Source organism: Lampris incognitus, chromosome 9 (assembly GCF_029633865.1).
Source record: "Lampris incognitus isolate fLamInc1 chromosome 9, fLamInc1.hap2, whole genome shotgun sequence".
Lineage (NCBI taxonomy): Eukaryota > Metazoa > Chordata > Actinopteri > Lampriformes > Lampridae > Lampris > Lampris incognitus.
Genome location: NC_079219.1, coordinates 41,837,493 through 41,865,383, shown reverse-complemented (window position 1 = coordinate 41,865,383; position 27,891 = coordinate 41,837,493).

Here is a 27,891-nt window from a genome sequence, read left to right as displayed (position 1 = left end):
GCTGTGGAGAGAATACCTTACCTTGAATGTGATTGGTTGAGAGGGCAGCGGAAAACGTCAGCACGAGCAGACTGGACGGAGAGAAGGAGGTCTCGTCCCTTGTGTGAAAAAAACGGAGCAGTTTGATGTCGAGTTGTTATATGCTATTTTGCGGTGAGAGAAATGTAATTGAAGTTTAATGAACAGTGATGTGTGCGGGTGTCTGACCGAGACCCATCCCGGGAACTGTTTGTGTGAACTGTGGAGACAAACTGACTACTCGTCAGTCCCATATGTGGACCCAGTGACGTTACGGAGCGAGCTAGCCAGTCGGTGTTCGTTGCTAGCACAGCAAGACGCGCGAATGGACTGGATGCGGTAAGGGGCTTACCCGACAGTGAGTCGGGCCGTCTTCTAGTTTAGCGAAGTAACGTTATCAGTTACAGTGTAGTGTTGGGTTCATGCGACCATCGAGGAACGCAGAAGGAGTCGTCTGTTGCCGTGTTGGGCTGCCGAGGCGAGTGCACGGTTCGACCGTGAGATGGTGCTAACGGCTAACTAGCCAGTTAGCTAGGATGGCTGTCTGCCTGACGTTCGCTGCTGCGCTGCGGCGGGAAGCGCGAGACGAAGAGGAGCATTCTTTGTGAGTACAAGCCGGATGTGCGGGCTCCCAAGGGGAGCGAAGAGGGCTGTTTAGGGTCCCAACGTACCCGATAAAGAAACAGGCCTGCAACTGGGGGTTGACTTTCTTTTATTTTATTGCCGGCTTAGTTATAGGGTTGTTGAGCTGTATGCTAATGTGTTAGTCTGATTAATTTGTGTATATCTGAATGCAGATGCTTGTTAGCCATTGAGGCTTATCACTTTCATTCATTTTAATAATTATTACTCATAATACATTTGTATATATAATTCTATGTACCTGTGTGGGTGTGGATTATTCATGTGTGTTTATTCCTGTGGTGTCTAGACCATGTTAGATTGCCTTAAAGGGGTCATATGCCATATTTGAGCGCCTTAAAGGGGTAGTCAACTTTTTAGTTGGAGTTACAAGATGACACTGTAAGACATTTAGAGCCTTTAGAACATACTTTAAACACATAAAAAACGAAGTTAACATACTTCAATAGTTTATTGGATACCGAGTTGTATAGAGAACTCAGGAGCGTTGTCCTTGACAGTTAAAAAGGATAGACAGCGCTGCACAAGTGTAAAAATCCAGAAAGGCAATCAGACAGGCAGGAGATTTCAAGAATCAGGCAGACTAACAAACAGGCGACGGTACCAAAACAGGAGACGGAGACTAGGAAACCAGGAACAAAACAGTCAGACACGGGGAAACTCTCTAACATGAAACGCTAGAATGCTGCTCTAGGAGACAAGACAATCTGGCACTGACACACAGGGGAGCACTGGTTAAATACACACAGGAGGGAAGTGATAACGAGGCACAGGTGAAACACATAAGGGAGGGGACAGGTAATCACATGGGGAACAGCAAGTGAACACAGAGACAAGACTATCAACATAAAACAGGAAACTGACACATGACAGACCCTGACAACATGTACCTAGTCACTTGCCCCCAACCACAAGCACTGCTATAATGCTGGTTTGTCTGGAATTTGTCTTTCCCTGTTCTTCACTGAAAGAGCTTTCTATCCACTCCATAGCTATACTTTCCAGGATAATATGGATCTTGAAGGTACCCAATGGCCCTTTTCAGGACTCCGTGATACCATTTGCTAATGTGTGATGTGTCTGCCCCTTTGAAGAGAACGATGATCCCCGGGGTCTCAGGTGTCTGGAGGCAAAGCATCCTCGCCAGGCCTTGGACACTGCTGACTGCCCTAGCTGCAATGACCTTCCCCAGGATGAGCTCTTGATGAGGCACTGATACTTCTTGGTGCTGTTGCACAAGGTTTTAGAGGAGCAGCCAGACAGACATAATAGACACTCCATAAGATGTTCCAGTGGTGGAGGTCTCTGAGAATGCTTCAGTGGTGTCTTCCTGCTTGGATGACAAGGGCTCTCTCTCAGGCTTGGCAGAATCGAGGTGGGTGTCTTCCATGGCTCTTCCTATGAGGCAGCTCTGGGATGACTTCTCTGACCTGATCTGCATGCCAGCAGTGAGGAAAGGTCTTACCATGCCTGCTCAGCCCCTCCTGTGCCAAGCAAAATGGCATGAAAAGGAACTTTTACTGGTGGCACACAACCACTCAGCAGCTCCCTGTCTATCTGTGCTGTCCTCCCATCGACTTTACAATAATCCAGGTGAGAAAATCAAAGAAGGTTGAATCAGTTCATCTGGATACGTTTATTGACAGATGCGTTTCATCATATGTAATCTGGGATGTTAAGGTGGATTCGCTTTATGGAGGATAACTGTGCATGACTTTGTTTAATGTGAGGAGACTGGTGCACCGACAGCCACCACACGGTCCTTGACAAATCTGTGTCAGGATCCAGTGTTACCGAGTCCAACACGACTGGGGGACCATTTCTGCTGCAGTCTTCATCCACCTTCCCAGCCGTTGTGAAAAGTCACCCATCATCCTCCGCCTGTTCCACCGTTGAGGTCTTGGTTGGATTGCTCTTTGTCAGGGACCTCTCCCTTAACCTTATCGCCCATGGGTGACCCTACCAGGAGCATAGCTACAGATGGCATTGCTCTCAGGATCTCAGGACCATGCCAGCTTCTCCAACATGACAAGGTGACAATCCACGGAGAAATATAATATTATATATAGTATTATATAATATAGCACCTTTCACAGAGCAACATCACAAAGTGCTTCACAAGAGTAAAATTGTTGAAAAAAGACAACAAAAAAAAACAGTAAAAAAATACACAGACAAGCAAAAAACACCCTACAACACACAAAATTACAAACACTAGACAGCCCTGGTGAGAAAAAGGCCAATTTGAATAAATGAGTCTTCATACTTTTAAAGGCGTCAACAGAGACTGCAGAGCCTATGTCTAAAGGTAGAAAGGTAGACCATTCCAGTGTCAGAGCCACAACTTCAAAAGCATGATCTTCTTCTTCTTCAAGGCCTCCTTGTTAGCAAGGGTTGACAGCACCATCATGATGACATGCTTGCCAAACAAGTCTCCTCTAGTTCTCTCTGTCCTGAGCTGATCTTGTTGCCTCTGATATTTTCAGACTAAGCCAAAGGCACAATAACCTTTTGTTTTCAAACGAGAGCAAGGGACAACCAGTAAGCCCTGGTCAGTTGACATAAACAACGTACTGGTGATATAGGGAAGGAGCAAGTCGCAGATTTACACAGGTGCCTGAGAATGCAGGGTTCTTTATGTGAAAACAAGAATATTGAAATGAATCCTAAACTTGATGGGAAGCCAATGTAAAGAAGATAAAATGGATGTAACGTAAGTCATCCTACTGGACCTGGTCAACAGCACTGCAGCAGCATTCTGGACCATTTGGTCCAGGGATGACTTGCTGAGGCAAGTGAAAAGGGAACTGCAGTAGTATAGCCGGGATGATATAAAAGCATAAATAATCATTTAAAGCTTGGGTTGTGACACAACAGAACTGAGTTTGGAAATGTTTCTTAAATGGGAAAAACATGTCCAGGTCAACAATTTAATATATTGATTTAAATATACTTAGCACAAAAAGTAAGGACATTTGTGTTTGGTAGATTATTTCTTTGTTGTAACAATGTTTCTTGGCAACACATCTTATATCAGGCACCTGATTGTCAAGCACCTGGGGTACCATAAGCTCAAAACAAGAGTCAATAGCAACAGCAAAATAAGCTGTTTGGCATTGGCAGAGAAGATTTGGCAAATTTTTCATGGGCACAACCCACATACTCAGCTCTGCTGCTCATCCCACAAATGCATGTTCCTTACAAATGTGGCGCCATTTAAAAGGGAAATAAACAGGCTTTCCAACGGTATAAGATTTATTGCCAAGAAGCATTGTTACAACAAAGAAATAATCTACCAAACACACATTTCCTTACTTTTTGTGCTAAGTATATATAGCCTGATAAAAAAATAAAACCAATATATCTATGATTAGACTCAGGAGCGTAGCCAGGTAGGTGGTTTTCGTGTCTGAACCCCCCCCCCCCCCCCGAAACCCCACGGCCCGTCTGAAATGGCACCAATAATTATTTAGTTATCGTTTTGAATATTTATCACCGCCCCTCTAGCCTACTCATACACTGCATCTATCGTGACTGACAGGCGTTAAACCTGTCAGTTAATTTGTTTCCAAACATGATGTATCTTATTGGTCTGTTTCGTAAAACAAATAAAATCACACGCTTTTGATTGGCTCAGGGGTCTGACGAGTCAGCTAAGCAACCTGTCACTGGTTATGCTAGCTAAATGGTCGATCTATAGTTTGCTTTTCAAAAGCAATGGAGCCGCCGAAAGCTACCTGTAAATCAGGCAAGAGCAGTAAAGTTAATATTCGTAAAATCAGTGATTTTTTTGTTTCAACGTGTCCCGACTCAAAAAAGAAAAAAAGAACATTACAGATGATCTGGTCACTAACGTTACCGATTTTCCGGAGCAAGTGTTAGCAGACCCACTGCCCTCCTCGGAAACGGAGCCAGAGTTAGCAGACCCAACGTCCTCTACCTCGGAAACGTTTTCACACGACTTTGTGGATTATATTGGTGGGAAAATATCAGACGAACAGAGAAGAGAAATATACTCACTGGACTGGACGGCCAATATCGGACAAACATTCCCTACAAAACTAGGAGGTAAACTACGTTTCCAACGTCATTGGATTGACCAGTTTAGCTGGCTAGTATACTCAACAAGGTCCGACGGTTGTTTTTGTAAGCACTGTGTTGCGTTTACAGTCGAGGATGTGGGCAAGGGAGGGCACAGAAAAGCTGGCAAGCTAATTAATGTCCACTTCTCAGACTGGAAACATGCTTTAGAGACGTTGAAAGACCATGCACAAAAGGCATATCACAAGGATGCATGTTTGAAAGCGGACAATTTCCAAATGGTTCTCAACAATAAAATGGATGCAATTTCACTGAGGCTAGATTCTGAGAGAAAAAGCGAGTCCAAGAAAACAGAAAAACTCAAAAGCATCATTGCAACGTTGATTTTTTGCGGTCGCCAAGAACTCGCCCTGAGAGGTGATATTGATTCAGGACCAGTGACATTGAATGAGCTAACTCACAATGACGGAAATTTCAGGGTTTACTCAGGTTTAGGGCTACATCTGGCGACACAGTACTGTTACAACACTTGAGTAAATGTGCAGCAAACGCTAGCTACTGCAGTCCTGATGTACAAAATGAAATAATCAGCATAATTGGAGATGTGATAACAAACAAACTGGTGCAGAAAGTAAACTCCGCGCAGTGTTTCGCTGTGTTGGCAGATGAAATGAAAGATGTTTCAGGGCGGGAGCAGCTTTCTGTCTGTGTCAGATACGAGAACCAGCATGACAGCTAATATAGCATCAGAGAGGATTTTTTTGACCTTTGTTGATATCGAGAAGTTAAGCGGGGAGGCAATCGCCAATTCAATCGAAAGTCAGTTGACAAATGCAGGCGTTGATTTACAGTTTTTACGTGGCCAGGGATACGACGGCGCATCTGCCATGAGTGTCCGTTTAAATGGTGCCCAAGCTAAAATCAAAGAGAAGCACAAGCAAGCAGTTTATATGCACTGTGCCAGCCACAGTTTGAATTTGGTCCTAAACAAGTGCTGCACTGTACAAATGGTGCGAAATTGCTTTGGAATTGTCTCGGAAATCTGCACTTTCTTCCATGATTCGGCTTTGCGGTCTGCCAGTCTGAGACACGAGACGGAACGTCTTTTACCCGACTGCAAGAAAACGCGACTGACGAAGTTGTGTGAAACGAGATGGGTCGAACGCTACGACGCAATATATACATTCAATGAGCTTTTAGACCCTGTGAGATCCAGCCTGCAGAAAATCAGTGAAACCTTCACAGGAGACACATCTGTCAAAGCCACTCAGCTCTTTAATTCAATTGACAATGCAGAACTCTTGCTGTCCATGAATGTGAGTGAGAAGATGCTTGCAAAAACCTACCACCTGTCCACCTTCCTTCAGAAGGAAAATTGTGACTTGGTGAGTTGCGTTTCAGCTGCTGATGCTGTTATTAAGCAGGTAGACGAGATGAGGGCTAACTCTGAGATGGAGTTCAGGCAGATTTTCCAAAAGACCTTTTCCCAAGCAGCCAAGTATGGGGTTGAATTTCGACCACGAAGAGGCATGGACTGCAATGAGGATCCATTGAAGGCCTGTGAAAATCACTACCGGCAAAAGCTTTTCATAGTCATGCTTGACTTTTATTCATCACAGATGAAGGAACGCTTCAGCAAACACAGAAATGTGATCTCCAACCTCTGCTCCTTACTGCCATCTAAGGTCAGCATGCCGAACGACAGCTCAGCTCAAGCGCTCTCCAACCTGTATCCTGATGAAGTGTCACCGCATCTGGAAGTTGTAAAGTCAGAAATTGACACCTGGCGGTATAAATGGAAAGATGCAACTTATGTTCCAGAAAATGCCATTGAGGCATTAAATGCCTGTAACAGTGAGTTGTTTCCAAGCATCTTCAAGCTTCTCCGCGTTTTGACCACGCTTCCTGTCACCAGTGCCCATGTCGAGAGAAGTTTTTCCCGTCTGGGAAGGATCAAGCACAAAATGCGCAGTACAATGACGGAAAGACGGCTTAATGGACTGACATTGCTCTCGGAGCACAGAGACATTGTGGTGACGCCGGAAGAGGTACTGGACATCTTTTGCAGACTAAAAAAGACGATTGGAACTGCTTTTATAAAGTAAGACCCAGTTTTATTTATTAATGCATTGATGATTATCTATGGGCCATTAATACGTTGACATTTACCGTACTGCTGGGTATTAGGCTATAGTATACAGTGTGGGAATTTTATTTACCGGTAGCTTTCGGCAGTGTTGCCCGACCCTCCCCCCCAAAAAAATATGTTTCTGGCTACGGGCCTGATTAGACTGTACAGCTGAAGGAAGGGACCCAATAAACTGAGAAACCTTGGAAGCTATATACTATCTGAAGCAATGATAAGGACTTTAGTCTGATCTGTGTTTCGCTGTAAAAAGTTGTTGGTCATCCAGTCCTCAATGACATTCAGACAATTGAGCAAAACAGACAGTTTGTCAGTCTTATAACCCAGCCACTGAGGATGCACAGGCAAGTGCATTCTTAGTGCCAGTCGCAAGCCTGGAAAAAATTGGACAGGGTTGCGTCAGGAGGGGCATCTGCCATAAAACCTTTGCCAGATCAAACATGCAGATCATAAATCAGATTTCCATTTCCAGGTTACCAATGACCGCCACCATTACTGTTAGCCAGCGGGTTGCAGGTGGAAAATATGCTACTGTTGGGTGAAGGAAAAGGATAAGGGAAATAAATGTCCAGAGGAATGATGAGAGGAGTGTGGAGGTGAGAGTCAATTTTAATGTTGGCTGTATGACTGGTAAAGGAAAAGAGCTGGCCGATATGATGGAGAGAAGTAAAATAGATATACCGTGTGTACAAGAGACTCGGTGGAAGGGGAGTAAGACCAGGAGCATTGGAGGCAGGTTCAAACTCTTCTACCATGGTATGGATGGGAGGAGAAATGGGGTAGGGGTATTTCTGATGGGAGAATTTGTCAAGACTGTGTTGGAGGTGAAGAGCGTGTCGGGCAGAGTGATGAGTCAGAAGCAGGAAATCGAACGTGTGATGATGAATGATATCAGGAGAGAACGGAGCCACACATCATCAGGTGATGGTTTGTAGGATGACTTTGGAGACCAAGAAGTGGAAGCGCTCAAAGGCAGAGCCAAGGATCAAATGGTGGAAGTTGAAGAAAGAAGACTGTTGTGTGGAATTCAGAGAGGAGTGAAGACAGGCACTGTGTGGTAGTGAAGTTGCCGGATGGCTGGGCAACCATGGCAGAAAGTGAGAGACACAGCTAGAAAGATACTTGATGTGTTATCAGGACAGAGGAAGGAAAACAAGGAGACTTGGTGGTGGAATGAGGAAGTACAGTGAAGTATACAAAGGACAAGGCTAGCAAAGAAGATGTGGGATAGTCAGAGAGATGAAAAAAGCCTGGCGGTTTATTCCATTACCTACCAACACGGGGATCTCCGGTTTGAATCCCTGTGTTACCTCTGGCGTGTCGTGTGTCCCTACAGATAGAATTGGCCGTGTCTGCAGGTGGGAAGCCGGATGTGGGTATGTGTCCTGGTCGCTGAACTAGCGCCTCATCTGGTCGGTCAGGGTGCCTGTTCGGGGAAGAGAGGGAATTGGGGGATTCAATTTAACAGGTAAGAAAATCAAAGAAGGTTGAATTCAATTTGATTCAACCTTCTTTCATCTAGTTAATGGTCACACCCATGTTTTCACATGAGGCTGGTCGTTGGTTTCGTTCGTTATGCATCTGTCACCATCTTGCAATGCTGTGATTGCAAGATTCCCTAGTCTTCTGTGAATGGTGCGCATGGCCATTGAGACTCTCGTTAATGGTCACACCCATATTTGCATATGAAACTGGTTTGTGGTTTCGGTCAATATGAAACTGTATTGTACAAAATTGTGTATTGTTTATGTTTACTGTAACCCAGCCACTGACGATGCAAACCCAGCCACTGAGGATGCACAAGCCTGTGCATTCTTAGTGCCGGTCTCAAGCCCGGACAAATGGGGAGGGTTGCATCAGGAAGGGCATCCGGTGTAAAATCTTTGCCAAATCAAATGTGCGGATCATAAATAAGATTTCCATACCGGATCGGTCGAGGCCCGGGTTACAAACCGCCACCAGTACTGTTAACCAGCAGGGTGCTGGTGGAAACTATGCTACTGTTGGGCGAAGGAGAAGTAGAAGGGGAAGGCATGTCCAGAGGCAGCTAGAGAGGAGGAAAGATAGGCGTGTGGAGGTGAGAGTCGGAACTTTGAATGTTGGCAGGTGGAAGGGGAGTAAGGCCAGGACTATCAGAGGTTGATTCAAACTCTTCTACCATGGTGCGAATGGGAGGATAAATGGGGTAGGGGTAATTCTGAAAGAAGAGTATGTCAAGAACATGCTGGAGGTGAAGAGAGTGTCAGACAGAGTGATAAGTATGAAGCTGGAAATCAAAGGTGTATTGCTGAATGTTATCAGCGCATATGCCCTGCAAGTTGGGTGTGAGATGGACGAGAAAGAAGAATTCTGGAGTGAGTTGGACGACGTGGTGGAGAGAGTACCCAAGGAGGAGAGAGTCATGATTGGAGCGGACATCAATGGACATGTTGGTGAAGGGAACGGAGGTGATGGGTAGGTATGGAATCGAGGATAGAAATGTGGAAGGACAGATGGTGGTCGATTTTGCGAAAAGCATCAGATGGTGGTCTGTAGGATGACTTTGGAGACCAAGAAGAGGAAGCGAGTGAAGACACAGCCGAAGATCAAATGGTGGAAGTTGAAGAAGGAAGACCGATGTTTGGAGTTCAGGCAGGAGTTAAGACAGGAATTGGGTGGTAGTGAAGAGTTGCCAGATGGCTGGGCAACCACTGCAGAAATAGTGAGGTAAACAGCTAGGAAGGTACTTGGTGTGTCATCAGGACAGAGGAAGGAAGACAAGGAGACTTGGTGGTGGAATGAGGAAGTACAGCAAAGTATACAGAGGAAGAGGTTGGCAAAGAAGAAGTGGGATAGTCAGAGAGATGAAGAAAGTAGACAGGAGTACAAGGAGATGCAGCGTAAAGCAGAGAGAGGTGGCAAAGGCAAAGGAAAAGGCGTATGGTGAGTTGAATGACAGGTTAGACACTAAGGAAGGAGAAAAGGACTTGTACCGATTGGCTAGACAGAGGGACAGAGCTACGAAGGATGTGCAGCAAGTTAGGGTGATCAAGGATAGAAATGGAAATGTGCTGACAAGCGAGGAGAGTGTGCTGAGAAGGTGTAAGGAGTACTTTGAGTGGCTAATGAATGAAGAAAATGAGAGAGAAAGAAGGTTGGCTGATGTAGGGATAGTGAATCAAGAAGTTCAGTGGATTAGCAAGGAGGAAGTGAGGGCAGCTATGAAGAGGATGAAGAGTAGAAAGGCAGTTGGTCCTGATGACATACCTGTGGAGGTATAGAGATGTTTAGGAGAGAGGGCAGTGGGGTTTTTAACTAGATTGTTTAACACAATCTTGGAAAGTGAGAAGATGCCTGAGGAGTGGAGAAGAAGCATACTCGTACCAATTTTAAAGAACAAGGGCGAACTGTAGCAACTACAGAGGTATAAAGTTGATCAGCCACAGCATGAAGATTTGGGAAAGACTAATATAAGCTAGGTTAAGAGGAGAGGTGATGATTAGCGAGCAACAGTATGGTTTAATGCCACGAAAGATCAACACAGATGTGACTAGTAGAACAAGGAGGGGTAGGAAGCGCTGCATGGGTCCAGTGGCTTAATGGTGACAGGTGCTCTTCAGTATGGTGGGTAGAGAAATATGGAAAAATTACTCAAAACTGAGGCACTCCGTAAACCAAAATAAATTGAATTTATTCACCCAAGGGCAAGTCAACAAGACTGACGCGTTTCGACTTTCGTCTTAATCCAAGTCATGACGGGCAATGAACAGTCAAACATTTTGTAGCAGCTGGAGTGGTTCAATCAGGTGATGGTAAACAGCTATAGTTGTAGACCATGGGGCTGTGATGCACCAGTTCTGCCTGTGGGGGCACTAAAAACACCTACATGTTGAAAAGCCATGTGCAATTTGTGAAAAGAAAAAAAAACAATAATATGGTGATACGAAGTGCGTAGGCTAAAGGGCCTATGGGCCTATGATCTAGACAGGGGAGGGAAGTCTATGATCTAGGCAGGAGGGAAAAGACATCAAGCAAAACCTTTAGAGTGGAATGGAGTAAAAAGAGACTGCTGAGAGAGTACATTACAGGAATGGTAGGAAATCAAGTTCGTCATTTAGACCAGGAGATTTAGTGGCTTGCAAAGTAAAGATCCAATACATCTCACGTTGAATAAGTTTCTTGAGGCGGTCGCCTCTCCTAATATGGTGAGATATGACCTCGATAGCCATTGCTTTAAGAGATGAGGGGTTGCCGTGGCCTGCCTCATTGTAGTGGACGGCCATGGGATAGTTCAAGTTGTTTGTGCGGATTGCGGTCTTATGTTTGCCAAGTCGGTCTTTATATTTTATTTTGGTTCGGCCAACATAGAAAAAACCACAGAGACATTCAAGGCGGTATACTACATGTGTAGTGCTGCCATTAGCAAAGTGCTTCAACTTGTATGATTTGTTGGAAAATGTGTCTGAGAAGGTGTCCGTTTTGACAATGTTGTGACAGTGGTGACATTGACCGCAGGAGTAGTTACCTACGGGTCGGCGTAGCCATGGGGTTTTGGGTGGGAGGTAACTGTGGGAGTTTGTCCTGCAAGGTGGAGGCTCTCCTGGAAGCAAAAGCAGGGGGGTCAGGGAAGAGTTCTTCAAGGAAAGGATCACTCTGGATTATGTTCCAGTTCTTTTTGATTATGTTTTGGATTTGGTGAAGCTGTTTGCTATATGTGGATACAAAATAAACATTTGCATTTTGTGGGGGTTTGGGGCGTTTGTATAGGAGGCTCTGTCTATCCATGTCTTTGGCTTTGTTGTGTGACGTTACCAGGTCGTGGTGGTTGTAGCCGCGTTCACTAAAGCGTTGTTGCATTTCTTCTGCTCGTTGAAGTCCTCGTCTTGGTCACATATACGCTGGAGACGCTGAAATTGACCAAAGGGGATGTTCTTTTTTTTGTGATCAAATATTTTTTATTTTATCATTTTTTAAACGAGACACACAAATGAACAATAATGCAAACAAAAACCCAACCACAAACGTGAAAAAAAGGGAAAAAAACTACAGAAAAAATTGCAAAAAAGAAACAGTATACAGTACTCGGTCAGTGTTCAGTCAATAAAGTTCTTCAACTCAGCGGCCACAGAAATCCACATGTCTATAGTTCCAGCCCTTGCTCCATGGATCCTTGCTGTCGAGAGCTCCAAATATACAATGTCCAGATATAAGAGAGACCAATGACGAGATGACAAATCATCTGGAGCTTTCCAACGCATAGCAACCATCTTCTTCGCTGCTGTGAGTCCCGCAAGCAATATGCACTGCTTGATTAGTGGTACATGTAGTGCAGAGAAGTCATTTAGAAGTAATACCGCTGGCTCAGCGGGTACAGTAATCGACAAAAATTGGGACAATTTATCAGCAACCATTTCCAAAACCCTTTCACCCTTGGACATTCCCAGACCATATGAAAGAAGGTTCCAACCACATTCAGCGAACAAAATGTACAGTTTGGGCTATCAGCAAGTTTCATACAAAACCTCTGTCGTGTGGTGCGATATGTCCGATGTATAAAATTATAGTGTATCTGCTGATGAACTGGATTCTTAGACGCTAAGAGAATACTAGACCACACCGTCTCCCAACAGAACTCAGTATCCAGATCGGGCACATCTGTTCTCCAAATTGTGTCCAGCGCAAGGGGTTTGTATGTTCTTCCCAGGATAAAGCCATACAGCACAGAAACTAAACCCCTAGTACTAACCTTTTCACTAATTATTCTATAAAGTGGATGCACTGGGAGAGAAGAGAGCCACGGCACCCCGTGAGCCTTCATGGAAGCCCTCAACTGAAGATAGAAAAAAAAAGACCAGGCCGGTAAATCATATTGATTCCTGAGATCCTCAAAAGAACGCAGACCACGGTCATCACACAGATTACCAAGAGAGTGTACACCCCTACTGGACCAGCTATTATGCGGGATAGGACAACGATCAACTAGGAGACCTTGGTTGTAAAATATAGGATAGCAAACGTTCCACTTAGCGGTGATCTTACATAAACAATACACAATTTTGTACAATACAGTTTCATAATGACCGAAACCACAAACCAGTTTCATATGCAAATATGGGTGTGACCATTAACGAGAGTCTCAATGGCCATGTGCACCATTCACACTCCACAGATCTCCAGACCGCAACCAGGTGTGATATGATGGGGCCAAATCGTTTCCTACACTGGGCAGTAGAAATATTAGAAAACAGTAAATCTGCGAGTCGTATGGGGTGAACCAAGTTTTCTTCCAAAGATTTCCACGCGACCTCTGCACCAGGATCTAGCCAGGTCGTAAGTGAACGCAAGGTGTAGGCCCAACAGTAATACTTTAAGTTAGGGAGCGCAACGCCACCATCTGATCTGTTACGATTCATGGTCGTGCGTTTGAGGCGAGGAGGCTTGTTCTTCCAGACGAATTTGGTAATCGCTGAATGGAGTTTATCCCAGTACCGAGGAGGGGACGGAAGAGGTAGCATAGAGCTAACAAAATTAACCCGCGGCAATATCTTCATCTTGACGATGGAAACCCTAGCACGAATGGAATTGGGCATTGAAGCTCATCTAATCATGTCCTCAGAGACCTTCTTAAAGGTCAAGTCGAAGTTAGACTTTGTTGTGACTGTCAGAGACGGAAAGATGTCAATCCCTAAATATTTGAAGTGGCTTACAATCGGAACAAGCGGGGGAAGTACGGCCGAACGCATGGCCTCGTTCAGGGGCAATAACGCTGATTTGGTCCAATTAATTCTGTAACCCGATAAGGAACTAAATTGGTCAAAAATATCCAGGAGAGGAGGAATTGATTTGGGGGCATCGGCTACATACAGGAGACAATCGTCTGCGTATAACGGAATAAGGTGAGAGGTACCATTGAGCACGAGGGGAACAACGAGATCAGACTGCCTAATAGTCTGTGCTAGGGGTTCCAGTGAGAGCGCAAACAGCAGGGGGCTAAGGGGACAACCCTTCCTGGAGCCCCTGGCTATATCAAACAAAGGTGAAGAAGTCTTCCCGGTTAGAACTCTAGCAGTAGGGTTAGCATACATCACCCTGATCATATTAATAAAGGGATCACCGATACCCATGGCAGCCAGCACAGACCAGAGAAAAGACCACTCAAGGCGGTCAAAAGCTTTAAGAGCATCAAGTGACAGCACAGCAGCAGGCGTTCTAATGCTAGAAGCTTTGTCAATAATGTGGAGCAAACGTCTGACATTGTCAGAGGCCAGCCTTGTTCTGATAAACCCAGTCTGGTCGCAGTGTACTAACTTAAGCATATAACTTTGGAGGCGGCCTGCTAAAGTTTTAGCATAAATCTTAACATCAGCATTGAGCAGAGAAAGAGGTCTATAATTGCCACATTCAGTGGGATCTTTGCCTTTATTCAATAATAATGAAATAATAGCAATATTCACATCCCTTGCGAGAGACCCTTCATCAATAGAAAACAATATCATGTTGAGAAGGTGTGGACCCAGAACTTCCCAAAAAGTTAAATAGAATTCGGGGGGATGCCATCACACCCAGGCGATATGCCTCTGTGCATAGCCTTAACCGCCTCCTTCCACTCATCCAGAGTGACAGGAGAGTTCAGTGAGGCAGATTCCTCTTCTGTGAGACGAGGTAGTACGAGATTGTCTAGAAAATATTTATGCTTGGCTGCATCTGGAGTAACCTCAGAGGCATACAGGTCTACATAAAAGGACTGGAATACCTTGTTCACCTGCACAGGATCAGATCTGACTACGCCATCAGCATCCTTGACAGTAGAAATATCAACAAAATGTTCATTAGATTTCAAACACATGGCAAGCAGATGACTCGGCCTTGCCCCATTAAAATAATAAATCTGCCTTGTGTTGTGTATTTGGAATTCAGCTCTTCGTTTAAGGAGAGAATTTATTTCTTTTTTAACTAAAATGCGCTGTAAGGCTGTGCTGTCACTGTATTTGGCCTGTAACTGACTGTCCAGAGCGATGAACCTATTTTCAAGATCACAAAGCTTCCTAGCCCTCGCCTTACTTAGAGTCGAAGTATATACTGTAGTATTATTCAAAATAAAACCCTTAATCGCATTCCAAAGAATCCTTGGGTCACCAACTGATCCGACATTAATAACTAAAAAGTCTTTCATAGCAGCCACAAACTGTGTCTTAAATGACTCATCATTCAGGAGGGAGGTGTTGAAGCGCCAGCGAGGGGCCTTGTTTAAAGAAGGGCGGATAGAGGCCTTAGCTAACACTGCTTTGTGATCGACAAGGGTCATCGGGACAAGTATAACATTATCAATATTTTGGAATAAGCCCTGCGAAACAAAAATATAATCGATTCTCGAGAAGGATTATGCCTTGCTGAATAAAATGAAAAGTCCTTAGCAGATGGATTAAACCTTCTCCAAAGGTCCATCACACCCACCTCATCAGCCCACCTTACTAGTATATCAGAGGCCGCCTTTTGGTCATGCGATGCACTACTCCCTGACCTGTCCAGCACATTATTCATGACTGCATTAAAATCGGCCCCCACAACGAAAGCACAATCGGAATATTTTAACATAGTGACAGTAAGTAGATTGAAAAAGTCTTTGACACAGCCATTAGGAGCATACGCAGATACAAGAGCAATACACCGCCCTTCAACAAAAACCTTAACCAAAGTTATCCTACCCGACTCGTCAGAGAAACACTCATTCACAACCATATTTAATCTGCGGCGGCAGAGTATCGCTACCCCTCTCGTTCTACTGTTTGCGCACGATGATGCCACAACCTTGAAATATTTATTAGCTAGTCCGTTCACATCAGAGGATAATCTGTGGGTTTCTTGTAAAAGGATGATGTCTGCCCCCCTCTTACGAACCACCTCCATCAGTGCAACACGCTTGCTATGGTGATACAGAACATTGGCATTAAGGCTAATAAACGTTAGAATCGCCATGGGCTGAGAGTGTAAAAACGGCTGACTAGACAGACCACTGACCTGGCATTCGTCCGAGTGAAAGATGCATCAATGAAAACAGTAACAAAAAACCCCCCAACTAAACCCACCCACATAACATTAACCCCATTGCGCACACAGGCAGCATAGAGATGTTCCTGCATTTCTCTAGGCTGTGACTGGTATGCAAAGCAATACTTCTATCCAGCAAATTCGACCAGAATTATATTTAAGAAACAACATGAAAGATAAGCAGTATATGAAGATAATTAGGCCACTACGAACAGTAGCCCAGAAACAACCATCGACAATAACATTAGAAGTAGGCCTACAGCCAGAGGGAGTGCGACCAATATTGAATTATAGCCTAATGGCTAGGCCTGAGTCGGGAGGGGAGAGAAAAAAAAAACACATACTGTATTATGAAATAAAAAATAATAATTGCAAAAAACCTCACCTCCCCACACTATAAAAACAACATAAAAGATAGGCCTAAACAGTATATGTAGATAATTAGGCCACAACGAACAGTAGCCCAAAAACAATCGACCTTAAAAGTAAAACCATAGGCTATAGGCCTAGAGCCCAGGCGGAGGCGGAGAAAAGTGTAGGCCTATTACGAAAATATTGATAGGCCTAGGCTAATAAGCCACTAACCTAACCTTACTCAGTAATGAGTGTTTGGCCTATCACACAAACCACACTTCCATGGTAGGACACAGGAAATAATAACATTCAAAAGTAGGCCTACAGCCAGAGGGAGTGCGACCAATATTGCATTATAGCCTAATATATGGCTGAGTCGGGAGGGGGAAAACAAAAACACATAAGCCTACTCAACAAAATTAGCTTAATGATAAATGTATTATGAAATGAATTACAGAAAGCCTCACCTCCCTACACCTTAGGCTAGATAAATAAACAGCCAGGTAGGCTATAATAATATGTATAATATATATTATTAAATTTGCAACTTCTTCAGGACATTGAAGACGGCCTTAAAATGGCGCATAAATCTTATCCAAACTGGCGTCCAATAATGTAGGCTAGGCCTAGATCAGATTATTGTGTGAAAAAAAAACGACCAGATAGGCTAAAATAGAAACGAAAAATATAGCCGTCTAGCCGACTACAGGTAGCACACAGACCTCAACTCAAGAACAGGGCACCTACCCCAGCAAAATTACACATTAGTGAACAGCATCAGACGTCAGTCCAGGTCCACAAACGAAGGTCAGTGGCAGCTAGCAGCGGAGATTAGCCGCCAAGATCAGGCTGGACCCAGGGCGTCCAGAAACCGCATGGCTTTCTTGGGGTCGGCAAAGACGTGACGCTCTCCGGGTTTGGGGAGCAGGACCAGACTGGCGCTGAAGTTGTAGTGGTATCTGAAGGAGGGGTGGTCCTGTCGCAGCCTCCTCCGAACCTCATCGAACTTGGCCCGTTTCTGCGCGTGGACGGTAGAAAGATCCGGAAAGATGTGGATCCGTGCGTCCTTGTATTTAAGAACACCCATCTTCCGCGCCTTCTCCAGAATATCCTCCTTCTCCCTGAAGGTCTGCAGGCAGAGCAGGTAATGCCTGGCCGCGGGACGATTCCCTTCCTCCCCGCTCCGCACACGTCCCACACGATGAGCTCTCTCAACTCTGGGCAGAGTGGTCAGGTTCAGCATGTCTTTCAGGAACCTCGCAGCAAACTCGTGCTGCGGAGGCGACTCAGAACTCTCCGGCAGGCCAATGATTCTCAGGTTATTCCTCCTAGACCTCGATTCAAGATCAGCACAGGGTTCGGTCAGATATTCCACCTGAAGTTCCAATTTACCGATTTTCCATCTCTGGCATCACCCTTGTTCTGGAGCTCGAACACGTCTGCTCGGTTCAACTCGACAGACTCCTCGCATTTCGTAATGGCGGATTCCAGTGCACGCGTCTTCTCAGAGAGGCACTTGTCCATCTGATCAAACTTGGCTAGAATCGGGTCAATGTGCCTCTTGATCTTCTTGTCAAACGTGTCTCTGAATTCTCTGATCATGTTCTGTACCTCCTCCATCATTTTGGCCAGCGGCTCAATCTGTTTCTGCTCTTCTCTCGACGAGTGGCCCGTCTTCCTTCTGGGAAGCGACTTGTTGCTAGCAGGTACCTGGCTGGACCTGCTAGCATCGGAATTTTCATCCCCAGACGACATTCTTCGGCCAAAAAATCTAACAAAAAGTCGAAATACACTGCGATAACGTGAACTTGAATACGAATGTCAAGAATACAGGATTTTGCTCGATAGAAATATGAAATAAAGTCACGTGCCTCCGGAGCTCACAGCAAACGTGGCATTTCGCTCGCTGGCCAAACCGGAAACCTAAAGGGGATGTTCTTGATGAGGTGAGGAGGGTGGAAGCTGTTAGCATGCAGAATAGTGTTGCGGTCAGTGGGTTTGCGAAACATAGAAGTGTGCAGATCTCCTGAGCTGGATTTAGTGATTTTCAGGTCTAGGAAATTAATCTCACATTGACTGTACTCTAAGGAGAGTTCCACGCTGTCGCTTGTGGAATTAAGATAGTTGTGGAACTCCTTAAGGTTTTCTATGTCACCATTGAAAATGAAAATTAGGTCATCAATTATCTCCCGTACCAGATTATTTTCTCCCGGTGGGGGTTAGCAGGTCCCATGACGTATTTCTCCTCCCAGAACCCTAAGAACAGACAAGCGTAATTGGCTCCAAAAGGGGCTCTCATGGCAGTGCCACGCTTCTGTCTGAATAGTTTATCCTGGAAAACAAAGATATTATTGTTGAAACGCGTCAGTCTTGTTGCCTTGCCCTTGGGTGAATAAATTCCATTTCTTTTGGTTTACGGAGTGCCTCAGTTTTCAGTCATTTTTCAACACAGACGTGATGTTTGCTTTGAGAATGTTGATTGAGAAGTATAGAGAAAGCCAGAAAGAGTTGCATTGTGTCTTTGTAGATTTAGAGAAAACATACAACAGGGTGCCAAGAGAGGAGGTGTGGTATTGTATGAGGAAATCGGGTGTTGCAGAGAAGTATGTAGGAGTGGTGCAGGATATGTATGAAAGAAGTGTGACACTGGTGAGGTTGTTGTGGTTACACCACCCCGAGCTGCCTCCCCGGCACGTTCAAGCCACTCCCTCAGCTCGGACGTGCCGGAAACATCCGAGCGCTCGGCTCGCGCTCTGAGGAGACGAGCGCTGCACCGCACCAGGTGTTTGCCATCATCCATCAGGCACACCTAAGGCAATCAGGCAGCCCTCTACAAGAAGTCTCCCAGAACACCACTCCGTGCTTCGACGTACTGAACCCTGCGGTAAAGCTCTGACAAGCCCGCCAGCGTTCCTTGCAATTCTGTTTATTCCTCAGTGTCTTATCTTCGTGTCTCTCTGTTTCCTCCCAAGACTCTCCCTCCGCGACTTCCACGGCTCCCCGCGTCTCCCTCGTCCCCAGCGACCTTCACGTTTTTCCCCGGACCTCTCCAGCGATCTCCCCCCGTGTCCCTCTACCTGGACCCCTCCTTTCGGACTCGACTTCCCGGATCTCGGACCCGGACTTCCTCGGACAACCCCTCTTGGATCACGGACTGGACTTTCTTGCCAGGTGCACGCACATTATTTCAACACCTCCTTGTCATTTACATACCGCACCACACATAGGCTAAGAACACTCGCACATAGTTATACACGCAAACCACGGGACACCACATATAGTTTATTCACACATCCCACTAACAGAACGTTTTTTGCACCATACATTCCCCTCCCCCAATAAAACCGCCTTTTTGGATTTTGAAGTCATCCTGTGTCTGTCTGCCTTGGGTTTCGCGAGCATAACAAAGGTGTGTGGTTGGAATGACAGATGGGTTCAAGATGGAGGTGGGATTACATCAAGAATCGGCTCTGAGCTCTTTCTTCTTTGCAGTGGTGATGGACCTGTTGACGGGCAAGATCAGGCAGGAGTCTCCATGGACGACGATGTTCGCAGATGACATAATCTGTAGCAAGAGTAGGGTGCAGGTTTAGGAGAGCTTGGAGAGGTGGAGGTATGCACTGGAGAGAAGAGGAATGAAAGTCAGTAGGAGCAAGATGTAATACCTATGCGTGAATGACAGAGAGGACAGGGGAATGGAATGGTCAGGATGCAAGGAGTGGAGGTGACAAAGGCATATGAGTTTAAATACTTGGGGTCAACTGTCCAAAGTAACGGGGGGTGCAGTAGAGAGGTGAAGAAGAGAGCGCAGGGAGGGTGGAGTGGGTGGAGAAGAGTGTCAGGAGTGATTTGTGGCAGAAGGGTACCACCAAGAGTTAAAGGCAAGGTTTACAAGACGGTTGTGAGACCAGCTACACTACCGTTCAAAAGTTTGGGATCACCCAAACAATTTCGTGTTTTCCATGAAAAGTCACACTTATTCACCACCATATGTTGTGAAATGAATAGAAAATAGAGTCAAGACATTGACAAGGTTAGAAATAATGATTTTTATTTGAAATAAGATTTTTTTTACATCAAACTTTGCTTTCGTTAAAGAATCCTCCATTTGCAGCAATTACAGCATTGCAGACCTTTGGCATTCTAGCTGTTAATTTGTTGAGGTAATCTGGAGAAATTGCACCCCACGCTTCCAGAAGCAGCTCCCACAAGTTGGATTGGTTGGATGGGCACTTCTTTGAGCAGATTGAGTTTCTGGAGCATCACATTTGTGGGGTCAATTAAACGCTCAAAATGGCCAGAAAAAGAGAACTTTCATCTGAAACTCGACAGTCTATTCTTGTTCTTAGAAATGAAGGCTATTCCATGCGAGAAATTGCTAAGAAATTGAAGATTTCCTACACCGGTGTGTACTACTCCCTTCAGAGGACAGCACAAACAGGCTCTAACAGGTACTATTTAATGAAGATGCCAGTTGGGGACCTGTGAGGCGTCTGTTTCTCAAACTAGAGACTCTAATGTACTTATCTTCTTGCTCAGTTGTGCAACGCGGCCTCCCACTTCTTTTTCTACTCTGGTTAGAGCCTGTTTGTGCTGTCCTCTGAAGGGAGTAGTACACACCGGTGTAGGAAATCTTCAATTTCTTAGCAATTTCTCGCATGGAATAGCCTTCATTTCTAAGAACAAGAATAGACTGCCGAGTTTCAGATGAAAGTTCTCTTTTTCTGGCCATTTTGAGCGTTTAATTGACCCCACAAATGTGATGCTCCAGAAACTCAATCTGCTCAAAGAAGTGCCCATCCAACCAATCCAACTTGTGGGAGCTGCTTCTGGAAGCATGGGGTGCAATTTCTCCAGATTACCTCAACAAATTAACAGCTAGAATGCCAAAGGTCTGCAATGCTGTAATTGCTGCAAATGGAGGATTCTTTGACGAAAGCAAAGTTTGATGTAAAAAAAATCTTATTTCAAATACAAATCATTATTTCTAACCTTGTCAATGTCTTGACTCTATTTTCTATTCATTTCACAACATATGGTGGTGAATAAGTGTGACTTTTCATGGAAAACACAAAATTGTTTGGGTGATCCCAAACTTTTGAACGGTAGTGTATGTTATATGGTTTGGAGACAGTGGCACTGACGAAAAGACAGGAGGTGGAGCAGGAGGTGGCAGAGTTGAAGATGTTAAGATTTTCACTTGGAGTAACGAAGAAGGACAGGATTAGGAACGATTATATTAGAGGGACCGCTCAAGTTGGATGGTTTGGAGACAAATCAAGAGAGGCAAGATTGAGATGGTTTGGATATGTGTGGAGGAGAGATGCCGGGTATACTGGGAGAAGGATACTGAATATGGAGCTGCCAGGAAAAAGGAAGGCCAAAGAGAAGGTTTATGGATGCGGTGAGGGAAGACATGCAGGTGGCTGGTGTGACAGAGGAAGAAACAGAAGACAGGAAGAAATGGAAACGGATGATCTGCTGTGGCGACCCCCAATGGGAGCAGCTGAAAATAGTAGTAGTAGTAGTTTATGTTTACTGTTGGGTGGCATGGTAGCACAGTGGTTAGCCTCAGAGAAAGAAGGTCCTGAGTTCAAGCCCAAGTAGTCCATCCTTGGGGGTCGTTGCGGGTGATCCTCTGTGTGGAGTCTGCATGTTATCTCTATGTATCTCTATGTCTGCATGGGTTTCCTCCGGGTGCTCCGGCTTCCTCACACAGTCCAAAGACATGTAGGTCAGGTGAATCGGCCTTACTAAATTGTCCCTAGGTGTGAGTGTATGTGTGTAAGGCCTGTGATGGTCTGGCGGCCTGTCCAGGGTTTCTGCCCGCCTACTGCCCAATGACTGTTGGGATAGGCTTCAGTAAGGATAAGCAATTTGGATAATGAATGATGTATAAATGAAGGAAGAAAGTAGACAAGCGTACAAGGAGATGTGGCATAAAGATACAAGAGGAGGTGAAGGAAAAGACGTATGGTGAGTTGTATGACATGTTGGGCAGTAAAGAAGGAGGAAAGGATTGACTCGACAGAGGGAACGATCTGGGAAGAATGTGCAGCAGGTTAGGGCATTAAAGGATCGAGATGGAAATGTGCTGACAACCAAGGAGAGTGCATTGAGAAGCTGGAAGGAGTACTTTGAGGGGCTGATGAATGAAGAAAACGAGAGAAAGAGAAGGTTGGGTGATGTGGGGATAGTGAATTAGGAAGTTGTGGTGGATTAGCAAGGAGGGAGTGAGGGCAGCTATGAAGGGGATGACGAGTGGGAAAGCGGTTGATCTAGATGACATATCTGTGGAGGCATGGAGGTGTTTAGGATAGATGGCAGTGGAGTTTTAACTAGAGTGTTTAACACAATCTTGAAAAGTGAGAGGATGCCTGAGTAGTGGAGAAGAATTGTATTGGTAAGGTTGGTGTGCAGAGCTGTAGTAAGTACAATGAATAAAGTGGATCAGCCACAGCATGAAAATATGGGAACGAGTAATGAAAACTAGATTAAGAGGAGAGGTGATGATTAGCGAGCAGCAGAATGGTTTCATGCCACAGACAAGCACAACAAATTGGTGTTTGCATTGAGAATGTTGATGGAGAAGTATAGAGAAGATCAGAAGGAGTTACATTGTGTATTTGTCGATTTAGAGAAAGTACTTGAAAGGGTGCTGAGAGAGAAGCTGTGGTGTTGTGTGAGGAAATTGGGAGTGGCACAGAAGTATGTAAGAGTGGTGCAGGATATGTACAAGGGCAGTGTGACAGTGTTGAGGTGTGCAGTAGGAATGACGGATGGGTTCAACATAGAGGTGGGATTACATCAAGGATCAACTCTGATCCCTTTGTTGTTTGCAATGGTGATGGACAGGTTGACGGGTGAGATCAGGTATGAGGCTCCATGAACTATGATGTTCGTTGATGACACTGTGATCTGTAATGTGAGTAGGGAGCAGGTTGAGGAGAGCCTGGAGAGGTGGAGGTATGCACTGGATAGAAGAGGAATGAAAATCAGCTGAAGTAAGATGGAATACATATGTGCGTAAATGAGAGTGAGGACAGCGGTATGTTGAAGACAGGAAGAGATGGAAATGGAAGATCTGCTGTGGCAACCCCTCACGGAAGCAGCCGAAAGTCATAGTATTGGTTGTTGTAGTAGTAGTAGTAGTTAGTAGTAGTAGTAGTAGTTGTTGTTGTTGTTGTAGTAGCCAGTTTGTCAATCTTATCCATCTTAAAAGAGACATAAAGTTTAATATCATCAGCGTAACAGTTATATGAGATAGGTTTAAACAGTAGTGGATCTAGAGATTTTTTCCTGGGGTGGCAAAGGGGTGGCAAGACTGTGTCCCAGAGGTGGCAGCTGCCACCCCTTGCCACCCTGTAGATCCGCGCCTGTGAGGGGGAGGGGGATTCTAAATCGGCGACTTCTGTTTGAGATGAGTTTGGTGCAGGTCTCATTGACCTTCACCATGCATGTACATAAAATATACTTTAAAAACACATTATCTGATTTATAAATGGGGTGGCAACAGGGGTGGCAAGACTGTGTCCCAGAGGTGGCAGCTGCCACCCCTTGCCACCCTGTAGATCAGCACCTGCCTTTAAACGATATGACATAAGGGAAGCATATACATAGCAAATAATATAGGACCCAAGACAGAACCCTAAGGCACGCTACTGGAAAGAGTAGCAATTTCAGACATGAAAGGACCAAGCAACACAGAAAAACTCCTATCTGATGGAAAGGAGGATACCCGTCCAGGGCGCTTCCAGAGACACCCACCCACTGCCCAAGCCTTTCAGGCAGGATGCTGTGATCTATAATATAAAAAAATGCGCTAAGATCCAGCACCACCAAATAGTGCATTCACCTACTTCAGAAGACATTATTATGTCATTGGAGACTCTGAGAAGAGCCGTTTTAATGGAATACTTCTGACAGAAGCCATATTGGAATTCATCTTAAATGTTGTGTGCAGTCAAGACAGCACTGAACTGTTTGGCAACAACTTTCTCAATGTAGATATAGACCTATAGTTTTTGGGGAGGGATGGATCAAGGCTAGTTTTTTTTTTCCTTCAAGAGGCTAAACAACTAACTGCATATTTAAAATGAGCTGGAACACAAGCAGATTGCAGGGAGCTATTTACACAAGTACATTTTTAAGCAGGGAAGTTGGTAAAATATCTCCAGGGTTTGAGGAAGGTTTCATACTGTTCACTAGATCAATGAGCTATTGAAGAAAAATAGGACAGAAACAGACCAAAATTGACAGCCGGGTTGGATAAGCAGAAAAGGGAGTAAAAGAGGGGATGATGCTAGTCCCAACATCTCTAATTTTATCCTCAAAGAAAGAGAGAAAGTTACTGCAATCATTATTTGAAAAGACTGGCACATCAGGAGGTGCAAGACTGACAATGTTGTTGATGGTGTCATACAGGACTTTAGGGTTGTGTTTACTGGAGGAAATTAGGTTTGCAAAGCAAGAAGCCCTTGCATCAATAAACGTGTTGTTAAAATCAGTTAAATAGTCTTTGTAATAGAAACGATGAAAATGAGGCGTGGATTTCCATAGTCGCTCTACCCTCCAACATTTACACCAAAACAATGAATAGTGTCCTTTAACTAGGAGGGTAAATTGACGGAGGGAACAAATCTCAATTTACCAGAAGCCACACATAACTCGATTTATTTTAAGCCTGTGGCTAGGCTAGCCAGTTGATTTTATTGAGGATTTAAAGCTTTTTGTAGCTTTATGGAGTTTTATGCCAATTTTCCTACTAATTGGCTGACAACAAACATGGCTGTGTGTGTGGATCGCCGTCCTATCTTTGCACATTTGAAAACTGACGTTACCCGACTGCAGGCTGAACTCGGGGAGAGGGACAAGTTAATCCTGGATTTATCATCCGTGACCAAAGCGCAGTCAAAACACCTTTCCTTCCTGGACAATCAGAGGGGCGCCAAGCCGTCCTGCTACCCAGATCATACAAAGTTAGCCCAGGGCAATGATACTACTATTCCGTAGTCTGGAGGTGAAACGATCCTCTCTACAGGCATCTCTACCCTGGGGGAGGAAGTGCGGCCAGCCTTGGAGCAAAACCTAAGACCAAAGTTTGCTCGACTCCATCCATTCCAAAGCCTTGGGTCCAGGTTAAGAACAGTAAACCCTGCCAATATAAACATTGCCTCCAGCCGCTCTCACATGATGCTGTCCAGCTTGGAAATAAATTTCAAGTTCTGGAAAGTCTGACCTCCCCAACTCCCTCGGTGCATCTTGATCCAGCTGGCTGTCCTCCCTCCTTTATCGGCTACTCCTCCTGATCTTCCAGCAAATGGATTTGACATCCTGGACAACAAAGACTTCCCTTCGCTGACCAGTCCATCGCATCCAGGAGCGAAGCGCTCAGCATTGGCTACTACTCACCACCGGATCCCGAAAGGAAACCTCATCTGTCCGACGTACACTCACTGGCCACTTTATTAGGTACACCTTGCTAGTACCGGGTTGGACCCCCTTTTGCCTTCAGAACTGCCTTAATCCTTCGTGACATAGATTCATCAAGGTACTGGAAACATTCCTCAGAGAGTTTGGTCCATATTGACATGATAGCATCACGCAGTTGCTGCAGATTTGTCGGCTGCACATCCATGATGCGAATCTCCCGGTCCACCGCATCCCAAAGGTGCTCTATTGGATTGAGATCTGGTGACTGTGGAGGCCATTTGAGTACAGTGAACTCATTGTCATGTTCAAGAAACCAGTCTGAGATGATTTGAGCTTTATGACATGGCGCGTTATCCTGCTGGAAGTAGCCATCAGAAGATGGGAACACTGTGGTCATAAAGGGATGGACATGGTCAGCAACAATACTCAGGTAGGCTGTGGCGTTGACACGATGCTCAGTTGGTACTAAGGGGCCCAACGTGTGCCAAAAAAATATCCCCCACACCATTACACCACCACCAGCAGCCTGAACCGTTGATACAAGGCAGGATGGATCCATGCTTTCATGTTGTTGACGCCAAATTCTGACCCTACCATCCGAATGTCGCAGCAGAAATCGAGACTCATCAGACCAGGCAACGTTTTTCCAATCTTCTATTGTCCAATTTTGGTGAGCCTGTGCGAATTGTAGCCTCAGTTTCCTGTTCTTAGCTGACAGGAGTGGCACCCGGTGTGGTCTTCTGCTGCTGTAGCCCATCTGCCTCAAGGTTCGACATGTTGTGCGTTCAGAGATGCTCTTCTGCATACCTCGGTTATAATGAGTGGTTATTTGAGTTACTGTTGCCTTTCTATCAGCTCGAACCAGTCTGGCCATTCTCCTCCGACCTCTGGCATCAACAAGGCATTTTCGCCCACAGAACTGCCGCTCACCGGATACTTTCTCTTTTTCGGACCATTTTCTGTAAACCCTAGAGATGGTTGTGCGTGAAAATCCCAGTAGATCAGCAGTTTCTGAAATACTCAGACCAGCCCGTCTGGCACCAACAACCATGCCACGTTCAAAGTCACTTAAATCACCTTTCCTCCCCATTCTGATGCTCGGTTTGAACTGCAGCAGATCGTCTTGACCATGTCTACATGCCTAAATGCATTGAGTTGCTGCCATGTGATTGGCTGATTAGAAATTTGCGTAAACGAGCAGTTGGACAGGTGTGCCTAATAAAGTGGCCGGTGAGTGTAGGTTGTTGAAGGGGGCACTGTTCAGACACTCTGCCAGCTCTGAAATGGCCACCGGTGGCATCCCCCCTGGCACTGTGTCCTCTGCACTGGCTGGGAGCCCCATCCACCAGAGTATAGTGGTCGGGTGCGCTCTTCTACTGCACCCATTCCACAGCCACCTTCTGTTCTGATTGTGGGTGATTCTATCATCAAGGATTTCAGGTCTAACAAGGCCGCACCACACTGCTTTCCAGGTGCCAAGGTAAATGACATTCGGGTAGAACTTCCTAGTTTGCTATCTCATTATATACCTCCGTTAAGAAAGTTGGCATTCACGTTGGAAAAAAAATAACATTCCACGGCAGCACTCTGAGCTTTTAAAATCTGATGTTATGCATTTTTTAACATTCTAAAGCTTTAGTAAGAAGGAGGTTTTTTAAAAAAATTTATCTCTTGCCCACGCCCCACTTTCGGCCGTGGTGTTGGTCGTTTTAGCAGACTTTTGAAGCTTCACACCTGGCTTCGCAGTGGTGTCATTTACAATTTGGTTTTATCGACAATTTTAATCTTTTCTGGGAATGCTCTTCTATTTTCAAATGGACTCCATCCAAACCGAGCAGGCTCACCAATGGTAGCTGCAAACGTGTTTTATTCCATTGTCTCCAACTGTCTGTGCTATGGACAATATTCGGCACCGGCAAACAGGTGCGGACAGTTCCGTCACTAATTGATGTCCACAGGGGTCGAGTGCTTTCAAATTTGGTTCCACAGTAAACTACGGGAGAAATTGAAAGTGTGAACTAATATTTCGATATCCTTATGACAAAATATTTCAGATTTTTGGGTGACACATTGGTTAGCGCTGTCGCCTCACAGCAATAAGGTCCTGGGTTCCAACCTGGGCGGTCATCCCAGGTTGTCCTCTGTGTGGCGTTTGCATGTTTTTCCGTGTCGGCGGTGGGTTTTCTCCGGGTGCTCCGGTTTCCCCCACCATAAAAAAAGAAAGAAAAAGA